Raw genomic sequence first — 20,356 nt, forward strand, 5'->3', positions numbered from 1 at the left:
ACTCTCTGCGTAGGATCATCATGCCGAGCATAAACTGGACTTTCCCACTTGCCTGGCAGGAGTCACACAGATCTCTGTGTGCTAAATGAACATCTGAGGTAAGACCCACTGTTTCAGATACTTGCTTTTTTCCTAATCAATTAATTTTCTTAAATATATGTTTCAGCCTCAACCACAAACAGTATAGTGGGGGCAAATCTGTGTTAATGTGTATCTAAAAAGCCAAGAAAAAGCAGAGGTATAATAGATTCAAGTCAATTTGGGGAGGTTAGTTACTTTGTCAATTCTATGTATGCTGTTTGTTTTGTGGGAAAAATATTTGGTTTAAGAATAGACTAGTGTCATCCTAATCCACCACTGGTGATAATACTGATGTTCAGACTCCTAAAAAAACTTTGTAAAAAGACAGTGAGCTACAGATGCATGTGCTGTATTTTTAGCTCACATACAAATATTAGAACTCTTATTAAAATGATAGGGTTTTTTTTTTTAGCAGGGAAGGAATGAATGCTGCATAATTAAGTACAGTATTTAATTTGGCTGTTGTGAAGCAAAAGAATAAGGTAATAATTTTTATTGTACTAATCAGTCTCAAGATGTTCTCTGTGTTAATTGGGTTAAAAAAATTGCAGTGCTTATTAGAAATTCTAATTTCACAATGCAGCACTGACAATAAGCTCAGCCAGTGAATTATTCACATCTTTAATTTGCTCACTTAATGACAGTGTTCTGTAATCAGAGTGCAGAGACTGCTGCCTATGCATTATGTATGATGCTCAGGACTTAAATGCAGGACATTATGAAGCTCTCAGTGGTTCAGTAATTAGTTTTCCACAAGACAGGATTTAGATATTCAGAGATAAAAGTCCACAGTTGCATAATACTAAGGTTGCAACACAAAATAACAAAGGAAAGGAAGCTCAAAGTTTAGACTGAAACTTTGTCTCTAGGGCCTTGTCCACCGTGGAAACAGAATCATGCCACCTGAAATAGTTGCCTAGCTCTGATCACATGTTTGAAAACTGTTTTTGAACAAAGTTGTAGCAGGCAAGGCATTTGAACAATTTCAGTGGACCAGAGGGGAAAGATAAAACCTTTTTAATTAGTGTTCACAGAAGCCCTGCAATATATCCTCCTAACAAGTCTGTAGTATGCATAGCAGGCATCCTCAATGTGCTTTGTAACTTAGTTAGTGCAAATGCAAATCAGGTTACAATAGTGTTTGGCTGTAATTGTGTTTGTAAAAGGGTTACATGCCCAAATGGAGATTGAGCTTGCTCATGGTTTTGTTCCAGTTGCTTCTGAGGGAAGGTTTGAAAATCAAATGAGATATTAAGTAAATCTGGGCGTGAAAGGAAGTAGATCTGAATTGTCAGTGCAACTTTGGAATTTCTTACACTTGTCAGTTTGGAGTTGTCAGTTTTTCTTTAACGATGCTAAGGTTGTTCTCTCATAATTATGTAACTTTAATGGATTACCCAGCCCATTAGCAATACTTTAAAAATGTATACTAGGTTTCAGAAAACATGTCACAGTATCGTTTCTAAAGTTTAATAAGTAAGTTGAAATCTTTAAGTGATTTTTTAAAAAGAAGAACATGCTGTCATGGTAGACTATATGGGGTATTTTTGAGAGCTTAAATATTAATATTTACTAATAAAATCTCACTGCTTTATAATTTATCAGTCTAAGATTTGTGCTCATTTTCAAAATCCAGGAATTAGAATCCTTAGTAAAAATTGGTATCCAACATTGGAATACACGGCAATACTTTGTAAAAACTGCCTTTTATAGGTTAGAGCATTATCTACAAGAAAGTTGAGTTGAGAAGCCTTATAAACAAATGTAATGTTTGGTAAATAATGAAGGGTCAAATTTCTAAAAGTTACATTTTACCATACATTTGAAAAATTCGAAATTAAAAAATGTAAGTCACATCTCCAAATTTGACTTCTAATTTCTAGAACTAAAAAGTTACTTCAAAAAATAAAAAAAACTTTTTCATAAATGTTTAGGAAGCTATTGCCTGTGTGATACTTAGAACATACATTTTGGAAATGATGCTTGGTTGGAGCAGAATTAGGATACTAGGCAGCGGAGCAGGTGACCTGGCTTTGACTTGGGTTTGGATACAGGTTAGCATCCATGTATGGATAACATGTGGCAGTCTAATCAGATGGTGGCAGTGGTGCTGGTGGTAGCTGAACAGAGTTTTAAAAATAAATAAATAAATAAAAAGAAATAGAGAAATGGTTGAGAATTAGGAAACTTGAGTTCTATTCTCGCTTTTGCCACAAAACAGCCATAAGTTGTTATGGGGATGAATGAGGTAGGAGCAAAAGTTTTTTTGAAGATTATAAAGCACTAGATAAAAACAAGGGAGCTATTTAACATAAAGTTAAATGTATTTCTTTGAACCTGTGTTATTCATTATGGCAGGGATTGCCATCCAGATTTGCAACACTCTATAATGCTAAAATGTCAAAATATTCTCAAGCAAATCAATTTAAATTTAATTAAATGAAAAATAAGCCATGAGCGGAAAAAAAATATTCTTCTTAGGTATTTCGGGGAGAATAAGAGCATTTTGAAGTCTCATAAATATCAATTTGGTGTTACCACTCCAAAAAGGTTAGCAATCATCATGCTTTAGAGAGTTCTTCTACCATAACTTAAGAGACACTTGCATATTAATATTCTAAGAAGTCTTATGCATGAAATGTCTGGTAATTACTAAGATTTTAGTCATCTTTTTCATTATAGATTGTATGAGTCAGATTGAAATCATTTATACGACTAGAATTTTGGAGCTCTTTTCCTCACTAAAAGTCAATTTGTATATCAATCAATCAATAATTGACTATCGGCTGGGTGTGGTGGCTCACACTGTAATCCTAGCACTTTGGGAGGCTGACAAATGGAAAGCAAGCTGGTCAGATGTCTGTTTCACTTGAGGTGAGGAGTTCGAGACCAACCTGGCCAAAGTGGTGAAACCCCAACTCTACTAAAAATCGAAAATTAGCCAGACATGGTGGTGTGGACCTGTAGTCTCAGTCATTCGGGAGGCTGAAGCAGGATAATCGCTTGAACCTGGGAAGTGGAGGCTGCAGTGAGCCTACTGTGCCACTGTACTCTAGTCTAGGCAACAGAGCAAAAAAATTTTTGTCTCAAAAAAATTTTTTTTAAATAGACTATCCATTAATTATTTTTTTCAACACCTACTGAGCACTTATAATGCTAAGAAAAATAACATGATAACTTCCTCTCATTCTTGAGAGGCAGTATCCCCATATTCCAGGTGAGAAATTGAAGCCTAAAGAAGTTAAGTAGGCTGAGTGCGGTGGCTCATGCCTGTAATCCCAGCACTTTGGGAGGCCGAGGCGGGCGGATCATGAGGTCAGGAGATCAAGACCATCCTGGTTAACACAGTGAAACCCAGTCTCTACTAAAAATAAAAAAAAATTAGCCAGATGTGATAGTGGGCACCTGCAGTCCCAGCTACTCAGGAGGCTGAGGCAGGAGAATGACATGAACCCGGGAGGTAGAGCTTGCAGTAAGCCAAGATCGTGCCACTGCACTCCAGCCTGGGCAACAGTGCAAGACTCCATCTCAAAAAAAGAAAAAAAAAAGAAATTAATTAACTTGACAGCACAACACAGCTGGTGAGTGGAAGTTGGAATTGAACCAGCTTTAGGTCCTCAATTTTCAACAAATAGACTATATTTTCAGTTTCCAAGGCCTTCTGCTAAGGCTAAAATAAGGTAGATTGAAAGAGGTTCTTGTCTTCAAACTACTCACAGTGGTAATACTTGAATTTCTTCTACCTGGCACAATTGTTGGTCAAGACTCTTGCTCTTCATGGTGCAGTCCAGAGACCAGCAGCATTGGCATCATCCAGAACTAGGCTTGGGTGCTTCTCAAACGTTAATGTGGACTTTGAATCACCTGGGATGTCTTTACAATGCAGACTCTTATTCAGAAGGTTTGAGATGGGGCCCAAGATGCTTTTCTGACAAGTTTCCTGGTGATGCAATGTTGCTGTTGGGGAAACCTCCATTTGGTGAGTTCTACAATTTGTCTTGTTTTTCAGTGTGTCTAAGGTAGGCCCAGTATACCTTACTGGGTTCCTCACTGAGTCGTAGCTTTCCTCCAGTTCTGATGTTCTCTTGATTCAAATAGAAGAGCTTTCACCTTGGCTTCTTGACTATGGCCCTCTGCTGCCCTGGGTCCCAACCTACATAGCTATGGCCCTGCCTGCCTGCTTATCTCTAGCTTAGACTTTCTTTTGAGTCCACACTCCCAGTTACCAGTGATGTTCTAACATCAGCCTGGTTGAGGATCTTCATTCCTTCCTCTTCATCAAAACCAACTGTGAAGCCCATATAAAAACCTGCAAGCCTTCTAGGTCTACAACCATAGATTTTAATTCTGGGGCTAGTCTTTGGAATTTTATTTTCTTTTACAAAGCTTTATAGTTGATTCTGATGGGTGTCACATACTGAGAACAACTTCCCTAGGGGCCCCTGCTATGCTCTGACCTGATGGGAACCTCTTGGAAAGTAATATTGGCATGGCTTGGGTTCAAGTTTGCAATACACTGAGAACCTTTTCTCTATGCCTCTATGTTAGCAATGAGAGCACAGCATGGAGAGAGCTTAAAACTTTACTGAACTAGTTTCAGAAGGCTTTGCTGAGTGATTGGCATTTGAATTGGATAGCCATTGAATGAATAGGTCCTTTGTTCAGGCCAAAGGAGTATCATATGCGATGATAGTTAAAAGTGAGAAGTGTCTTAAGTAGACATACATTTGGACAAAAGTGTTTGTTTAACAATGGAAAGGAGAAGTAGGAGATAAAATTATAAAGGTAGGTACAAGCCTCACTTTTAGAACTTCATGTGTTACACCAAACAGTATGTGCTTTATTCTACATATTGTGAGGATCATCAGAGATTAAGATGGAAAGCAAGCTGATCAGATGTGTGTCTCAGAAAGATAACCTTGGCATTGAGGCAGTTGAATTCAGTGAGGCAAGACTGAAGACAAAGAGACCAGTTAGGTATGTGTGGTAATAGAGTGTGAGAGATGAAGAGGGATCCTTTCCTTGTGCCATATGCCTGGGCCCTGAACCTAAGTTCCTCTGTCTCAGACACTGATGATGCTTTTTTTTTTTTTAAAGTTACATTTCATAGCAATAGCCTGCTAAGCCTCTTAGACCTTATAAATGGCATGGCCTTGAGAATTCAGGTAACTCAAAGCTTTTATGAGCCATCAGTTGTTCTTACTTCTCCTGATTATTTTATTTTATAGTGCTGAGACAGCTAGCTCTAGGGTTCTTCCCTCAGGAGATACTTAGAGCTTTTAAGGTAATTATTTGGTAGAAAATCTTCTACTAATGGCCTAAGATACATTTGAAACCAGTTAATGAGCAGCTATATGAATCCAATGGTTGGGAGAGTTGTGTCTAGGGCTGTTGAATGCACTGCTTTTGCCCTAGCTTTGGAGAGAGACTTTGCGTTATCCTTGACTTAGCTTGATTTTTTTAGGTACTGCCTCTGGATTTGTTCCTTTTAGAGTGACAGCTCCAGTCAGTTGCCTTTTAAAAGTAAGTGTAGATGTGGCCGGGCACGGTGGCTCATGCCTGTAATCCCAGCACTTTGGGAGGCGTTGGTGGGTGGATCACCTGAGGTCTGGGGTTCGAGACCAGCCTGGCCAACATGGAGAAACCCTGTCTCTACTAAAAATACAAAAATTAGCCAGGCGTGGTGGCGGATGCCTGTAATCCCAGCTACTTGGGAGGCTGAGGCAGGAGAATTGCTTGAACCTGGGAGGGGAGGTTGCAGTGACTGAGATTGCACCATTGCACTCCAGCCTGGGCGACAGAGCAAGACTCCATCCTCCCCCCCAAAAAAAATAAGAAGAAAAAATAAGAAAAGTAAGCATAGATGTATTGCTTCACCAGCCTTCATTTACTCACCTTTACGTGGAAAGCTCACTAAATTCTAACCACTACATATATTGTATCATAGAATATATTTTGGAGACAATAATACTCTCAGATGTGCCTAGGCATTTCAACAAGTTTTTGACCCAGCCTAGTTTCTTCTGATTTCCATTTCTGTTCTGTACTTCTTTGTTCTTAGCTCAACTCTGTCTTCCTTTGTGGGGTAAACTGAGTGTCCTCCTCCCATGAAGATTTCCACTTCATAACTCTCAGAGCCTGTGAATATGTTGCTTATACAGTAATCCTCTCTTATCTGAAGTTTTACTTTCCATACTTTCAGTTATCCATGGCAAATTGCAGTCTGAAAATATTAAATGAAAAACTCCAGAAATAAATAATTTGTAAGTTTAAATGCTGTTCTGATTAGCATGATGAAATCTGTCACCATACCACACTGTTCTACTCTGTTCCACCTGGGTGTGAATCATCCATTTGTCCAGTGAACCCATATTGTAGACACTACAGGCCCATTAGTCACTTAGTAGCTGTCTCCATTATCAGATCTACTGTAGAGGTATTACAGTGCTTGTGGTCAAGTAACCCTTATTTTACTTAATAATGTCCCTAACATGCAATAGTACTGATGCTAGCATATTGTTAAAATTATTCTGTTTTATCATTAGTTATTGTTGTTAATCTCTTACTCTGCCTAATTTATAAATTAAATTTTATTATAGGTATGTATATAAAGGAAAAAACAGAGTATATATAGGGTTCATTATTACCGTTGGTTTCAGACATTCACTGGGGGTCTTATCTCCCTTGAGAATAAGAGGGGGAATACTCTATGTCAAAAGGGACTTAGGAGATATGATTAAGAATTTTGAAATGGGAAATTATTCTGGATTTTCTGGGTGGGACTTATGTAATCACAACGGTCTTTTTAAAAGGTAGGCAGGAAAGAGTCAGAGAAAGGAGGTGATACTGTGCTGGATTTGAAGACAGAGGGAGGGACTATGAGCCAAGGAAAGCAGGCATCCTTTAGAAATGGCAGAAGGATGGAAACAAATTTTACCATGCAGTCTCCAGAAGGAACCAAACCTGCCAGTATTGGACTTCTTATATCCAGAACTGTAAGACAGCAGATTTGTATTATTTTAAGCCACAAAGTTTGTGGCAATTTGTTACCCCAGTAATAGAGTATTAATATAGCATATGGTGTACCTTTAACTGATTTACTTCTTTGCTCAGTTTGTCCCACTGATAACATTTTTATTGGTTCATTGTTGTTCTTTCTTGACTACTTCTCTTTTATTGAGTCAGCACCCTTACTTTTTCTGAGCGTCCATTTCCTCACTTAATGACAATAGTGTTATCTAGGAGATGAATGACTGCTGGCACTGTTCTGAGGTGAGTGAGGTAAGGCCAGCAAAGCACGCCACAGTGTCTGCTGTACAGCAGGTGTGTAATGAATGCAGCTCCTGTCTCTTCGTGGGCTTTTGCCAACCTGATCATTGGGGTTTTACTCACAATCTTGGAGAAATTTAGAAGCTGTTTTGCATATTGGCAGCTTACAGGATAGAAAAGTTTCATTTAGAATTTAGATTAGTAAGTGCTTAGGGCTAATAGCATTTCCAGATTAATTTCATTTTCTTCAATCCATTTCAAATCTTATTTAAAATATATTTTAATTTTGAATTCTTGACTTCTGTGGTAAAATACATCTCATTTGTTGCCATGTCTACACTTTAAATACTGAACTAGCTAAAGCTAAGCAGAGCAGAATTCCTCCCCTGCTAGCCCCCAACACACTAGAGTCCAGAGTACAATTAGTGTCCTACATTGATAGAGGCCTTAAGGGTTAAGTGAGAATGCAGGTGAAAGTACTTTGTGAAGTCTTTTGCTATACAATGTAATTTGTTGGTATATTGTTGCATTTATAAGGTTATGAGCTCCTTGAGAATAATACTGTGTATTATTTCCTTGGATCTCCAAGGCCTTACAAGATTTATTAAATAAATTACTAAATAAGTTAGAAAATTAGAGTGGGGAAAGGAAATGAAGAAGTGTTGGAGAAAAGGAAGATAAAGAACTGGATTTGGTAGTTCTTTGAGTAGGATCACTCACTAGTTGTCTTGGAAATGGCTCCTGATCCTGTATTTGCACTCTTACCCCCTAACCTATACACAGCTGATGTGCAAATGCTAAACCCTCCCTCACATAACTTGTCTCCGTAACTCAGACTGCCCAACTAGGGTGGGCATGTAAAGCAACCCACTCCCTAAATGAGTTTCCTATTGTTGCCATACGCAATAACCATAAATGTGGTGGATTAAAATGGCACAGATTTGTTATCTTACAGTTCTATAGTAAGAAGTCTGGTCCAGAGTCTTAGCTCGCACCAGGCTAAAACCAAGGTGTCAGTAGGCTGTGTTTCTGTCTAGAAGTTCTAGGGGAGAACCTGCCTTGCTCATTTGAGTTGCTGGCAGAATGCAGTTCCTGGTGGTGGTGGGGCTGAGACCCCACTTTCTTGCTTACTGTTGGAGGGATGTCTCCAGCTTCTTAAGGTCATCCACATTCCTTGGCTCATAGAGCTGTTCCTCCATCTTCAAAGCCCACAATGGCAAGTCCAATTGCTCCCTCACTTCAGATTTCTCCTCTTTCTTCTTCCATATGATCTTCCTGGCCCATTCTTTTGCCTCTTTCTTTCAATTTCAAAAACTTATGATTACTTTGGATCCACGTGGATAATCCAGAATAATCTCCCCAGCTAAAGATCCTTAACCTAATCATACCTGCAAAGTCCCTTTTGCCTTTAAGGTAAAATACTCATAGTTTCCATGGATGAGGAGGTAGAACTCTTTAGGGTATCATTATTCTGTTTATCATAGCCCCTAATTTATAACATTTGCCTATATTTTAATTATTCCACATTTAGTTTTCTGATTTGCGTAATAGCATTTTTTTTTTTTCTTTTTGGAGACAGAGTCTTGCTCTGTCTCCCAGGATGGAGTGCAGTGGTGTGATTTCAGCTCACTGCAACCTCCACCTCCTGGGCTCAAGCGATTCTTGTGCCTCAGCCACCTGAATAGCTGGGATTACAGGCGTGTGCCACCACACCTGGCTAACTTTTGTGTTTTTAGTAGGGACAGGGTTTCACCATGTCGGCCAGGCTGGTCTCGAACTTCTGACCTCAAGTCATCCACCCACGTTGGCCTCCCAAAGTGCTGGTACTACAGGAGTGAGCCACCATGCCCTGCCTTGATTTGTGTAATAGTATTTTTAGTTTCTCTCTAAACCTCAGTTATCCATTCTCAGAATTCTATCGGGCATCTGGTTCAACTCTGTTGTCAGCTTCGTTTTTCTGCAATATAAAGTCATTTTTACCCCAGTTTGTTTCAATCCAGTTAGATTCAATTCAATTCAACAATACTTTATTGTCTGCTGAAAACATTCCTAGTATAAGGTAAGGTATAGAGTTTGTAATCTGCTTGTAGAGATAAGGCATATTCACAGGAGATAGAGAAAAATGCAAGACAGAATACAGTCACTTACCATATGTATATTACAGACAAGGGAGCTAGAAGGGGAAGATTAACATGCATTGGTGGGATTAAGTAAACAAAGTTGTGATTATGCCTGGCTGAAGTCACTTATATGCTGTGATTTAAGGGACAATGGGAAGGTCTTTCTGCTTGAAACTATCTCCCTACATAGCCTGAAATTTGTTGCATCACTTTGTCACTATTAGATCACATCCATTTAGTTTAACAAACACTCTCTTTTATCAAGGCATCCTGCAGAACTCTTGCTCTCTGTATAAATATATATATATATATATATATATATATATATATTTTTTTTTTTTTTTTTTTTTTTTTTTTTTTTTTTTTTTTTTTTTGAGACAGAGCCTCGCTCTGTCACCCAGGCTGGAGTGCAGTGGTGCGATCTCAGCTCATTGCAATCTCCGCCTCCTGGGTTCACGGCATTCTCCTGCCTCAGCCTCCCAAGTAGCTGGGACTACAGGTGCCCGCCACCATGCCTGGCTAATTTTTTTTTTGTATTTTTAGTAGAGATGGGGTTTCACCGTGTTAGCCAGGATGGTCTTGATCTCCCAATCTTGTGATCTGCCCGCCTTGGCCTCCCAAAGTGCTGGGATTATAGGCGTGAGCCACCATGCCGGGCCAAATATATTCATAATTTTTAATTGAACTACTGTATACTAATCCCTGTACTTTAGTTTGAATCAACTTTCTGTTTTTTTTTTTTTTTTTTTTTCTTTTTTTTTTTTGAGACAGAGTCTTGCTCTGTTGCACAGTCTGGAGTGCAGTGGTATGATCTCGGCTCACTGCAACCTCCGCCTCCTGGGTTCAAGCAATTCTCCTGCCTCAGCCTCCCGAGTAGCTGAGACTACAGGCACCCACCACCATGCCCGGCTAATTTTTGTATTTTTAGTAGAGACGGGGTTTCACCATGTTGGTCAGGCTGGTCTCGAAGTCTTGACCTCATGATCTGCCCGCCTTGGCCTCCCAAAGTGCTGGGATTACAGGCATGAGCCACCACACCTGGCCACTTTCTGTAGGTCTTTAAAGAATATTTCCCTTCCAAATTTGTTGTCCTAATAACTTGATGGGGTTTCTAGCAGCAGACATTTCGAGACCTCAGTAATACATAAGTCAAGTAAGTCAGGACCAAATGAGAAAAAGCCTTGGAAAACTGATCTAGGCCAGGACACCTTTTATTCTCTGATGATGCCCCCTAAGAGAAATTAACATGGCAGTAGTGCTGACTCCCATGGAGTGTGGCCAGGAGTCCATATTCCAGTGTTCAAGGGCAAGTAGTTCAAGTCTGAAGCAAACTGCTATTAACATCATAGAAGTTCTTAAAATGCTAATAGTGACCCAGCTATAGAAGTATTTGGTCAAGAGTAGATAATTATATTCAGGTAGAGGTAGCTTGTTTTCAAAATACTAGATCCAGAACCTTAGCTAGTGTCTGAGGATACAGATCTAAGTTCCAGCTCCGTTAGGGAGAGGTGGCTGACAAGAGGTAGATAAATTCGGGTTCCAAGCAAATGGTCTAGAGTTCAGAAAGGAGGCTTGAACATAAAGTGGGCACCATGGCTGAAGCCCAGAATAGAGTGGGACAAAGGATCGAGCTTGGAGCTTGGAGCACTAGTGTCATGGGACACATGGGCTTTGGATGACAGGACAAATTTCAGACCACTGGGATCATAACTCTAATATCCAATGAGGCCTCATTCTCTTTGGCTCTGGCAGAACAGGACTCACTGACTATTGTTCTTCAGGACCTGTAATGGCACAGCCCATTGTAGGCTCCAATTGCCAGCCTTAGAGGAATAGGAAGAGCACAGTCAGTTACCATTAGGGGTTTTATGGTAAAAATAACATCACAGGCATTTGTCCCACCTATGTTGTAGAGTTTGTCTAATGCCATATGACTCCAGTCATGATTGAATTAACAAGTTATTCCTATTAAAGTGTTATTCTAAATATAGACTTTGGTCATTAAATTATTTCTTCATTTTATTCATTTTCTAAGCCAAACATTTAGGTTGTATTTTAGCTGAATAGAAGAAATAAATTCTAATAATTCAAGTTCTCTGAAGATGAAATGAGAGGCCATAGGCTCCCTGAAACTGGAAGGATCAAAACGTGTATTGGATGACCATTTGGCAGATGAGATGCTGAGGGATTAAACAGGTGACATTTAAGGTCCCTCCTAATCTTAAAACCCCATCTAAGCCAGGATAATATAAACATGCCTAGAGTTCACAGACATTATTTTTATTTACTGAACACCTGGCTTCTTTTAAATTTTAGAAAAACACTTATTAATTAGAAAAGAGATATTAAAATGGAATAATTTTCATTAAGCATACTTGGCCATTTTTAATTACTTTCTTCAACTTAAAATCCCCTTAATACACTGATTACTTATTAGATAAACCAATAATCTTCTATGACTTGCAGTAAAATGCAAATTTATGCATAAATATTTAAATGTTACAGATAGTCATATACAGTGAGGATCCTCCTTTTTCTAAGCATAAAATTCATAGTGGTATATTTTATTACAAAGTTGTTTGTTTTAATCCTGAAGTAAAACCAAAGTTTGTCTCCTAGTTGCACTGAATTTCAATGGCCTTTTAAATTGCAATTAAGCTCAGAGTTCTTTTAGAAGAAGAGCCTATCTGTACTTAAGATGTATGTTGCCCTAGGTAAGGCTTTTACCCAGACAGTCCCTGCTGTGCCTGGCAGTCTGTGAAGAAAAAGTCTAAAAAAATGGTGTGTGATTTTGGAATTGGTGTCTATATCTAGGAATAGGGTCCACTGAGAAAGGCCTTTTCTAAACTTTTGCTTTGGTGCTTCCAGTTCAAGGCTGCAATTACCAAATTTTTGTGCTTCAGAGATCATTAGTGATGACTCTTGCCTCACTGAGTCACAGCGAATTTGAGTGGCTTATCTATTCATCTGTTGTAATTAAGAGTTCTCTAAGCTCTGTTACTTCCAATTTGACAGTGACACATAATCTCAATTATGGGATTCAGTGACACGGACAAGATCACACTGTCAGTAGATCGGAGTCATGTTACCTCCTCTTGTGATGCTGGGCTACAGCCTTCACAGTACTTCTTTCCGTTTTTATTTCTCTAATGACTACAAGGTGACTAAATCGAACCTTATTTATCTGATGGTAGGTGAAATAAGGTTACAATCTAGACCATTAAATGTAATTCTCATTTATTGAAAAATAATGTTTGTAAGATTTGTAATTACTTAAAGATAGTTTTTCCCTAAGGTATTTACTAAACCTTATCGTGTGTAGTATACATTTTATAAATAATATAGATGTCAATCACATGTATTAAGATATCAGATATTTACAGGTTTCAGGATACTTAGCATTTTAAAAATAAATTACTACTTATACAGTAATAGTTCACTTGTTGCCTTGTGATTGTTGGTCTTAATGAATATTGTTATATGTAGTTGGAACAATCAGGAGCAGAAACTTAATCATGATTCAGGCTGAAAGTTATTCTCAGAATTTTAATTTCATAATGTTGTACATTATAAATAACTGACTTGATTTCTCTTGATCTCTGTGTGCCGATTTTAAAAAAGTATTCTTAATTACCTGCCTAAAGCTAGAGGCAGGCAGGAATTTTGATTGCAGCATTCTTATATCTTGTTTCTAAGAAGTTCCTTTTCCAAAGAAAGAGCACCTTCCTTTTTCCCTCCCCCTCTCTCTTTCTTTTTCCCCTCTGAGCTCAGATGTGATACTCCCGCAATTTCTCTGTTGTCATCACAAGAACTCTCTAGCATAGGGCAGATGTATCCAAGCCACTTTCCCTTGACCTTCATGACTGTACCTAGACTCACTGCTGGGCTCTTTACAATATGCCATCCCTTTTATTTATTTATTTATTTTTTGAGATGGAGTCTCACACTGTCACCCGGGCTAGAGTACAGTGGCATGATGTCGGCTCACTGCAACCTCCGCCTCCAGGGCTCAGCCTCCTGAATAGCTGGGACTACAGGCGTGTGCCACCACGCCTGGCTAATTTTTGTATTTTTAGTAGATATGGGGTTTCACCATTTTGGCCAGGCTGGTCTCGAACTCCTGACCTCATGATCTGCCCACCTCGGCCTCCTGAAGTGCTGGAATTACAGGCATGAGCCACTGCGCCTGGCTGCCATCCTTTTAATTCTTACAACATTCCTGAGACCTAAGCATTGCATTAGGATTGTCGTTCTATAAATGAGGGAACTGAGGTTTTGAGACGTTTATTGTGTCCAAAACTCATTCAAGATATCCTTTCTACCACACCCAACTTCTTAAGTATATTTATTTATTTGTTGGTGGGGGGGAGACAGAGAGAATAAATATAAGATAAAAAATGGCACTTCACATCTGTCGACCACTTTAGAAATTTTTCTGTCTCCTAGCCCATTATGTTTTACACGTATATTACAGTGTTCTCTAGAGAACTAATGTGTTAATGATAATAGTAATATTTGTTAAAAACTTGCTATATGGCAGGCACTGTGCTAAGTGTTTCACGTACATTATTTCATTTCATCCTCACAGCAATCCTATGAAGTAGAAATTATCCTCATTTTTAAGATGAAAAAATGAAGCTTAGAGAGATTAAATAGTTTGCCCAAGGTTACTGCTGTTTAAACCAGAGTAATCTGCAAATTTCTATCCATTAACCACTCCTCTCTGCTGCTTGCACTATACCTAAGGCTCTTCTTGTTTTGCTACAACATTTCTTCTCTTTAGGAAGGGTTGCAGGGGAATGACTTCTGCACTACCACTATGCTATTAGGAGCCGCTGCTACTGACCAATGCCCTCAAATTTTAATGTGCATGGAAATTATCTGTTGTTTTCTAAGGCAAATGGTCCTAGACATTTCTGAAATTTTCATATTACACTAAGTATAAAATTTAAAAGAATTAGAGTTGCTTAGTGGATAAAATGCTACAACTTGATATTGTCAATAAATATCTAAAGTAAATAATCATTTCTCAACTTATTTTTTATATAAAATCAGATTTTGTAAAGTCAATTGCTTTAAGAATTTTCTTTCTTTTTTCTTTGTTTCTTTGTTTCTTCTTTCTTTCTTTCTTTCTTTCTTTCTTTCTTTCTTTCTTTCTTTCTTTCTCTCTTTTTTTTTGAGACGGAGTCTTGCACTGTCTCCCTGGTGCTACATGGTGCCTTATCTTTGTAATTCATACAATTGTGGGCTATAATCAGAAAAGATCTTTGTTTTTATTTCTCTGCCCCTTTAAATTTCTTTAGTGGCCTTAGCTTGTCTGCTACTGAATGGAAACATGGGAAATTCTATCACTTTACCACTCTCTCCTAGGATCCTACAGTGTCTGTATCTAACATACACAGTCTCAATTTAGTAATGAGAAGTGTCCACTCCCATGTATTGGCAAACACTTCCATCTTCATTCAAAATACAATTACTTCCTTACCCTAGCTGAAGCTTTTTGCAGGTGGGAATCCAAGTGGGGAGTGTGGGCCTTCCTTTCTTCTTTTTTTTTGAGACAGAGTTTTGCTTGTCACCCAGGCTGGAGTGCAATGATGCAATATTGGCTCACTGCAACCTCTGCCTCTTGAGTTCAAGCGATTTTCCTGCCTCAGTCTCCCGAGTAGCTGGGATTATGGGCACCTGCCACGACATCCAGCTAATTTTTGTATTTTTAGTAGAAACGGGGTTTTACCATGTTGGCCAGGATGGTCTCAAACTCCTGACCTCAAGTGATCTACCCGCCTTGCCCTCCCAAAGTGCTGAGATTACAGGCGTGAGCCACCACACCTGCCTTTTCTTTTTTTTTCTTTTTTCTTTTCTTTTTTTTTTTTTTTGAGACAGAATCTTGCTCTGTCTTGCCCACTTGCACTGAAGTGCAGTGGGCCAAGAGATCATGGCTCACTGCAGCCTTGTTTACCACCTGGTCTCAAGTGATCTGTCTGCCTCAGCCTCCCAAGTAGCTGGGACAACAGGTGGGGTGCCACGCCGGGCGAATTTTTGTATTTTTTTGTAGAGATCGGGTTTGCCATGTGGCCCTGGTCTCAAACTGGCTGGTCTCGAACTCCTGGCCTCAAGCAAAGTGCTGGGATTATAGGTGTGAGCCACCATGCCCTGCTGGGCCTTCCTTTCTATTTCCCTATTTCAGTGGTTCTTAAAAAGCATGATCCTGTGGACCAGTAGCATGAACAGGGAAATTGTTAGGAATGGATATTCTTGGTTGCCACCCAGACTTACTGAATCAGAAAATCGGGATGAGGCCAGCAATGTATTTTAACAAGTACTCCAGGTAACTGATAAACATTGAAGTTTGAAAAACACTGCCCTATCTGACACTTATTTCCCTCCTCATCTTTCTTGGTATTCTTAGTTTCTGTGACTAAACCAAAGGGAGCGGGGATAGAAAAGGGGCCAGTAGGGTTATTATTCCTCTGGTATTGTTGTAAGATAACTTCTTGCATTAGGGCCTGGGTCTTATCTATAGTTGATGCTTTCTCTAGTGGCTGCTTTTTCAAAGGCCTTGGCTAAGAATATACGTTTATCCCTTTTCTCCTCTTCCCCTTTTTTCCCTACCCTTCTTCCATGTGAAAAGATCTCTCTGTTGGGGTCTTACTGTCCTTTCAGGGCCCAATCAGAATGACCCTAGGAATGCTTTTATTTGATACAGTTTACAGAATACAAAGTTGTGAAATAAAAAATGAGTCTATTCCTTTATGAACAATATTTTCTTTTCTCCCGCTGATTCCCTGCCATTTTCTAAGTGTAAAGAAGTTTATGAATTGATTGATCTGGGGCTTCCTTGATAGTATTTTGAGGTCTCTCAGTCCAGAGTAAGATCATGAAACTAGACAACAGTCACAGATTAGGTTAGAACTGCCTGATCATTACCTACTGAACTGGGCCCCTCTTGTACACCATTTTACATCATCTTGTCCTCACTTATTACTCTAGTCACTGCTATAGTTACTAGGTCTAGAGAGACTTGACCAGTCATGTAGGTGCAACATGACAATGCCTCAGCCTGGGCCAATTACATCTTGTTTCCTGCCTTGTGCTTCTCTGATGGCCTAGTATATGCTGGGCTTTCATGCATGATCAAACAAGAATTGGGTGCAAGGGAATTAATGCCTATGGCGCCATTCTTATCTAATAGGGAACACACTTACCAGATAAAAACTTCCACCGTTTAAGCCAAGTGGGAAATTCTGAAATGGATGTTCATAAAGCTTCTCGGAACCTCCTATAGAATTGAGTAATTATTGCCTATAGAAGTTTCCAATTAGATAATGCATCTTTGTATTGACTTTCCCTCCTTCCTCACTCATTCTCTCATTCCTCATTGCTGTTCCCTGATCACTTCCTAAATAAACGGTCTGCTTACAAACCTTTTTCTCAGCCTTTCAGGGGGACTCAGGCAAAGACACCAATATGATCCTTTCATATTTCCTATCTTTTGAAGATTTTGCAGACTCAAAGATTCAAGATGATAAATTCATTTGAAACTGAAGATATCTGCAAAAGGGAATGTCTGAGATTTGTTGGCTTCAACTGAACAATTAGTCACCAAGAATTGAAATTACCCATACGTGATTCATGAAATGCTATCAAGCTGCCATCATTTCTGGAGGCAGAGAACTACTAGATAACATCTTTGAGAAACACTGAGGATTTCAGTGACTATTTTATAAGAGGGAGGCACTTATTTTTTTCTGTCTCGGGAAAGTATCAAAAAATCTTGGCATTTATCGGGGCTCACAAGTGACTATACACTAAAGAGATGACTTATAGTTTGCTTTAATTTAAAAGCAAGACATAGTTGTCACAATTCAGAGTTTTCTTGGGTGACAGCGATGCCAGTATTGCCTCCACTTGCCTTTGTGCTACACAGAAGAAGCCATGCAAGTGCATTAGCTTTTTTAGCCTCAGAAATTACTGTGGTTGTATGGTAAGCTAGCCAGTGGTTTGAGAAAACTGGCTATGAATTGACTATATTGAAATCACTAGGGAAGCTTTTTAAAAATACATGTTTCTGAGTTCCATCTCTGGGTATTTGGATTGGGGCTGGTGTGTGGGCAAGTGGTGGCCTGAAGCTGGCTGTGAGAGCTGATTGTGCACTTCTCTTCCTAACTCTGTGTTGAGTGACTTTATGTTGGTAGCTTGAAATCAGCTCTAGTGGGAGTATTTATATCATGAAAATTGGCAAATCCTACAACTTAGCAATTTATCCCCCTAGAGAGCTGGTTGTAAAACAGTTACTAGAACATCACTGGATTGAGCCTATGAATCCAATGCAATCTTCTACCCAGGTAAGGAATCTGCCTTTCAGGAAGGTTAATATTTTTATTTCTGATTTAATATGAGCTGTTCATATGTCAGTACAATTAGTCCACTATCCATTTTTGCAAGTATAATGTCTAAGGTAGATATTAACCTTTTGTATTTGATATATTATTGAAATTACTTTAATAAAAATACCAATTTGGCTTGTATTACAGAAGCTAATGTAAGTGACCTCCCCTTTGTACCTGATTGGATTTTCTAAAGGAAAACCAGTCCACATTAATTTAACTCCCTATGTGATACTGTTCTACAAAATTAAAATATTTATCTGGCTTGGTTTAAGGACAGTTGTTAGAATAATCGTTTTAACAGAAACTTGGACAATATATTATCTCACATATTATACTTTAATGAACGATTTCTGTGCTAAAATGAATAGTTATCATTATAAGATTTTATCTGGAATTTGGAGAGGTGGCCCATTAGAGAGATTACAGGGGAGTTCCTATTTCTCTCTCCTATTGGCACTGTTAATTATTAATATTAAACGTTAGACTTAGTGAGGTTGGAGAATTCAGTACATATTAACAAAGAAAAGGAATAATAATTTTCAACACAATGCCTATATTTCTGTACCTGGCAATAATGATTTAAAGACCAGTTTAGGTCATTTATGCCATTTCTAACAGAGTTTACACTGATAAACTTGAAATACAAAAAAATCACAATGTGGTTTTAACATGAAGTGGAAATGTCAAATTGTTTGATATGGTATAGTATTCTGAAAATTGAGTTAGATGTAAGGAAGAAATGCATTCTAACCTCAGCTTCATCATTTCCTATTCAAATGCCATGGGTCAAGTCACATAATCATTCTCAACTTTGATTCCTTATTCTTGAAACTAGTGAATTTATACTACATAGTTTATTCTGCGGATCAAATAAGATAGTGCAGATGTGAGCACTTTGAATATTCTACATTACTCTTCAAATGTAAAAAATTATTAATATTAATTTTTTATTTCAAAGACTTAGGAAGGATATTATCTTTTTATTAAATATGATTCAATCTAAATAGATATATAATGTATCTAGTGTTGATAAATCCCTTGTTAGAACTTTAAGTGACAGGATGAATCTTAATTTGCCATTGACAGAGATGTGGTTATCTTCTTTTGGATGCTATCTGCCATTGACAGATGTGGTTATCTTCTTTTGGATGTTATCTTCTTTTGGATGTTATGAAATGATTCTCAAAATTTAAATAAATCTCTTAATAGCTACAAGCATTATTTTGCAATTATTTTATGGAAGAAAAGTTGTATTGCTTAAAATATTTCTATCTTCTGTGAAGGTAGTAGTATAAATAAAAAAAATAGCTAACTTATGGAGTTCTTACTGTGTGGGAGGAACCATGTTATAAAGTAGAGTAGGTATTATTAGTATCCCATTTTTTTCAGATGAGAAAACTAAGGCTAGGAGAGAATAATTGATTTTCCAAGTCTAACAGCTATAAGATGATAAAGCTAGGACTCAGAAATTATTCCACCTGACATCCAAGCTCAGACTCTGAAACAAAATGCTAATACTGCCTCTTGGATTGTTCACCTTTGCCTTTATTCTCACTTTACCCACTATATATAAATGTATATATTGTATATGTGTACATCACTATACATCTTCGTTACTGTATATGAATGTACATACGATATATAAAACTATCCCTACATTTAACAGTGGCTGCAAACTACCTGGCATCCTGACAGTCTGATTTCTGTCAATCACATGCATAGCAATTTATAACTGTAGTTAATGGTGTTATTTCCTCAATTAACTCTAGATTTGAAGGTCAAGTGGACCTTCAAATTTCCCTCAAAGGACACTTATTTAGTTTATTATGGGAAAGTAATAATAGGCACAATTTTTATTGTTAAGTACCTAGCAATTTGTACCTATAACCCTTACTATAGGCATAGATATTATAATCCTCATGTTGCAGATAACAGACTGAGATGGACAGCACCCTGCTGGAGGTTACGCAATAGCTTAGTGGCAGAGCTGGAATTTAAACTGGTCCCCAAACTCCGTAGCCCATCATTTTCTCACTAACAACAAACACGTAGCACACCATGTGTGGAACACCGGGGGGATCCCTTTGTTAGAATTGGTCATCTCTAGATGCTAGTGTGATTTCAAAGCTTTGTTGACTGAGGGGGAAAAGTTAATTCTGTGCTACACTTATGATTAATTAGCAAATTGAGGGTGGAGCTGTTTTAGTTGTTCTCAAGATAATGTAGTTTGGGTCCAAACCAGGGATCTCTAAGAGGATAAATACTTTACACTCGTCCTCTGGAATTGTGATTGATATGATGTAAATAACATCAAAATTAAAATTAAAATTTTGATGTTATTTAAAATTATGTCTGTGATTTTTAAGGTTTCTATACCTTACAATTTAGGTGGTAAAGAATGCTGCTTACACTGGAGTTCTTGAAAATGATAAGATCTTACATTTTGTTTGGAAACCACCAAATTCTAAATTCAGGGGATGAGTTGGAGAGGGAGCA

At 38.2% G+C, this 20,356-nt stretch overlaps 1 long non-coding RNA gene across 1 annotated transcript; it reads left to right on the top strand.

The window, feature by feature from the left end:
- The first annotated feature begins 79 nt into the window (after nt 1–79).
- Nucleotides 80–17,257, top strand: LOC134732789 (uncharacterized). Its single transcript, XR_010116319.1, has 3 exons — nt 80–98; nt 3,968–4,060; nt 16,906–17,257. It is a non-coding gene; the product is annotated as an uncharacterized lncRNA (long non-coding RNA).
- Nucleotides 17,258–20,356: the final 3,099 nt, after the last annotated feature.

The sequence above is a fragment of the Symphalangus syndactylus genome, chromosome 2 (assembly GCF_028878055.3).
Source record: "Symphalangus syndactylus isolate Jambi chromosome 2, NHGRI_mSymSyn1-v2.1_pri, whole genome shotgun sequence".
Classification (NCBI taxonomy): Eukaryota; Metazoa; Chordata; class Mammalia; order Primates; family Hylobatidae; genus Symphalangus; species Symphalangus syndactylus.